Here is a 4,226-nt window from a genome sequence, read left to right as displayed (position 1 = left end):
CTCCAATGTTTACTTTTAAAAACCATTTTCCTTTCATGTTGATTATTTTGAGAGAACCAAGATGTTGCTTCATTTATCTATGCTGCTGACCACCACAAATAAAACTTCAAACGTATAAATGGACCTTTCTAAGGACCCCTTTCCCCCCATGTAGTCATTTGTTTATATTGTCTTGACTAGATTTTTACAAACATGTTCTGGATAGAAACAAACTTAAGAGAGTCTAAATATTTTACTTTATTAGGGACAAAAAAAAGTACTGCTTTCAAGGGTGAAAAGTCAAAAAACAGACCTATTATCCCCAAAATCCTGAAATGGAAGACTCATAAGCATAATACAAAAAAAAACCCAAAACAAAACCCTGTAAAATGGAATCAAAACACAACACACACCCTTCACCCCCAGGATTTGTAGATACTAGGACCGCCTTTCTAAAGCTAAGAAGTCACTGGCCCAGAGTTCCTCAACTCCCCCCACCCCCACCCCTGGCTCTGACCCAGAGATCGATCTTAACTCACTCAAAAATATTCACAGCTAACTCCCCAACATGAAGAATGATCCCAGTGTGGAACCTGGTTCTTAGGTTCAGCCCCTGGACACATAATCTACACCTTTTCATCTTTTTTTTAAAGACTTTCACAGAGGGATAAGCAAGAACAGGAACACAAGCAGAGGGAGTGGGAGGGGGAGAAGCAGTCTTCCCACTGAGCAGGGAGCCAATGCAGGGCTCAATCCCACAACCCTGGCATCATGACCCGAGCCGAAGTTTATTAAACATATCCAACAAAGAAAAGTCTGAAACACCTGGGTTATAGTTGCTCCATCTTCTGGCTCCCATCCATCTTTATTGTCAACACCCTGAAAGTCACTTTACAGCCAGCCGCCCACTCAGCACAACTGAAAAAGGAAAAACCAAGCAGCCTCTGGAGGGCTTTTACAGTCAACAGACCCCATATTCAAGCTTGTCAAATTTAAAGTCCCCCGAAAGGGTAGACCCTAAAGAAGCGCCGCGAAACTAACACCGTTCCCCGCCTCTGCCTTCACCCAGCTGAGGCCTATTACTCATCTCTTGCCTCCTAACATGGGCGTCCACGGTCGAGCGGCATGCAGCCTGGGCAGGCTGCGGGGTCCTGAGGAACCACCTCATCCCGCAGCCAACGCCAGCCTTGCCTCCGTGTGCCCCCTGACTCGCTCCGGGTTCCAAGATAGGGCCTGGCAGGAGGCCACCCCCGGCCCTCCCTCCACACTTGGGTCGCCTGTGGGATCCCCAAGACCCAGACACCCAGGACCCCGTCCACCTGCACCCGTGACCGGTGGCGCCCCTCGTGGAGCAGCAAGCACCACCGGGGGAGGAGGACGCCTGGGCCCCCTGCCTGCCGGAGGCCCTAGGCGGGGCCTAGGCTTTGCCGGGGCGGGCTTTGCGAGCTCGCGCTTCTCTCTGAAGCGCTTCACGCGCTCCACCTTCCACAGACCCCTCGTTTTCCCTTCCTGCGAACATCAAGCCTTAGTGGGCCCTACACCGGGCCCGGGAGCTGGGCCTCGCCGCGCCCCACCGAAGGGCAGGCATTCGGCGGCAGGCTCCTCCCCACTGTTCATGCATCGGTGCAGACAGGAAACACCGTCCTGCTTCAACTCACTGCGATTTACCCCGTCCGATCGGACGCCGGGCCACCGTGATCACCGGGCCAAGCAGTGCAGACAGCCCCCCGCCCCCCCGCAGGAGGCCACCACTGGCGCCCATTTTCATCCCCCATACACGCGGGGTGGGAGGACAATGGGACACATGAAGGCGGCCACGGGGGGCCGGACAGTGGGGGCCTGCCGGGGAAAGAGGACGCTGCCACCCGGGGCGCGGAGCCAGACCGCCGGCCTCCCGCACGTCCATCTCCACGCGTCAGCCACGCGTACCGACCGCCGGCCGAGGGGCAGGCGCAGGGGAACCACGGCCGCGGGCTCAGAACGCCGCCGGCCCCTCGTTGCCGGGGGTGCACACACTCTCGCACGGCCCCACGCACGACTCGGCCTCTGAGCAAGCCTTTCAGGGGAGGGGGACAGCACGAGCCCCTCCAAGGGAACCCCAAGCACGCACCCTGCGGGGACCCACGTGTCCTGCAACTCATTACCCCACTGCTCCGGCCGGCTCACCACCACTAATAGCGGCGGGCTAATCGGTGGAAGGGTCCCCTGGCGGAAAGCCCTCCCCCCCCCCCCCCCGGGAAAGGGCCCCCAACAGAGACCCAACTGCAGGAGTCCAAAGACTGGAGGACAGGACCTCCGAGACCGGATACCACGCAGACGCCCAAAGGCTCCCCCCGCCTCCCCAGGAGCTCACAGTGCCCCGGGCTCATTGGCGACACCCCCGCCGGGGGGGGGGACCGTGTGGCCGATAAAGGACCGGGCTTTCCAGCTCCTCGTGGCCATACCGCTCCAACCCGAGGCGGAAAGGCCTCCCCCCCGCCAAGGGTCTAAATCTCCGTGCCAGGTACCTCTGGAGCTAGGTACCTGGCAGGGCCCCTCCCGCCGTGCCCCTCCGACCCACGCCAGGCGCGCTTCTGTGGGGGAATCCCCACCCCCCCTGCACCCGCGCCCTGGCCCTTGACCACGGAAGGCGCGGGGCTCTGGCGGGAAACCAGGGCCCCAAGGCGTGGAGAGCGGGCAGAGCCTGGGGGTGGGATCCGGGCAGATGGCCGAAAATCCACAACCATGGGGGCGGCAAAGGGAGCCCCCCGCTAGCCAAGGCTCCACGATGCGCCTGGGGTGGGGACAACCTGGTGGCGGGAGCACGGAAGACGAACGTGGGACCCTCGACACGCCTCGTGGGACACGGCTGCAGGAGGCGCGGAGGGCAATGGCGCACCCTCCGGCGAGCCTTCTCGGACCCGCGTCCCCGCACCGCCCGGGGGAGGCCTTGGGCGCCGCCCGGCGCTTGCTCCGCGCTCCCAGCGCGCTCACTAACGACCGTTCAGGTTGACCTCGGGATAACCTTGCTACGACGTTCTCTCAAGTTAGACCATATTGGCCAGCGGTCCGCCAGGCCGCGCCCACCTGAGGGCCTCACTAACCCGCCCGGGCGGGGTGTACTCGGGACCAGTACCCACACCGGGAATTCGGCTTTCGTGGTGACCAACGGCACTTCCCGACTGCAGTGGGAGTGCCGGTGCGAGCAGCCCACCGTAGATCAGTCACACACTTGTTTACCTGGGGGGGGGGGGGGCGGCGGCTGCCTGTCACACTTGTCCCCCTAAGAAACGGCCGCACGACCGCTGGCTCCAGGGAGTCACACACACTAGTTAGTTCTCATTCCAGCCTCCAGGATCCCGACGAACCAGCAAAATCACCACCCACACAGCATCCCCACGATGAGCGAGCCACCAGCTAAATTCCCCCACTTCGGGCAGAGGGTGCTGGAGACGGGCCCCCCACGGCATAGGAAAGGAGACCCGCACCCGCAACGCGGGCCTCTGGCTGGTCCGCCCCGGGGCCCCGAGGCCCGACCCTGCCTTGGAGGCAACACGGTTCACGATGGGAAATCGGTGCTCGGCCCTATCGGGGAACCGGCGGGCTTCACGCCAGAAGCAGCCTTCGCCCACACGCAACGACGTGCCCGGTGGCTACTCAGCGCGCGAGGGGAGCAGCGGCAAGGGCGTCAGGGGCCCCGATGCTCTCTGATCGAGGGCACGGCGGGCTCGCAGAGACGTCCAAACAGCCGAGCTGGGGACTCGGCGATGCAGGTAAGCACATGGGGCCCCTTCAGGGGTCAGGGGCTCGACTGGGAAGCTGCGCTGCTTCGGAAATTCATCCACTTGCCGTGCAGGGCAAGAGACAGATATTCATGCCACGTAACCGATAAAATGGCGAAACAAGCCGATGGAACCACCGCCATCGTCGTCTGGCGCGCAGCTTCGTCCTCCGGCACGCGGCCAGGCCAGCGGCCCCCCCAACCCTGGAACAGCGCATCGCCTCTCGCCCACCCGACTCCCGCTCCTCCAACGCCCTCGGGGAGGACCGGCTCAGAGGCTACTGCAAACGGGCACCTGGTGGTGGACCTCGAGTGCTCCGGGGGCCCCACAGCGGACCCGGGGAGCGCACAGGGCGGCAGGATGGCTTCTCCACCGCAGAGTTGCTCGCAAGACCACCAAGAAACTAAGTTGAAAGCATCTCCTGTACCAGAGGCCCCGGCCCGAGTGGAGCCGCGTGAAAGAGCGAGGCGGCCAGGCTCCGCATCC

This window comes from Mirounga angustirostris, unplaced genomic scaffold, assembly GCF_029215605.1.
Source record: "Mirounga angustirostris isolate CCGP_5_RB_7025 unplaced genomic scaffold, mMirAng1.0.hap1 SCAF_16, whole genome shotgun sequence".
Taxonomy (NCBI): domain Eukaryota; kingdom Metazoa; phylum Chordata; class Mammalia; order Carnivora; family Phocidae; genus Mirounga; species Mirounga angustirostris.
This window is presented reverse-complemented; position numbering follows the sequence as displayed.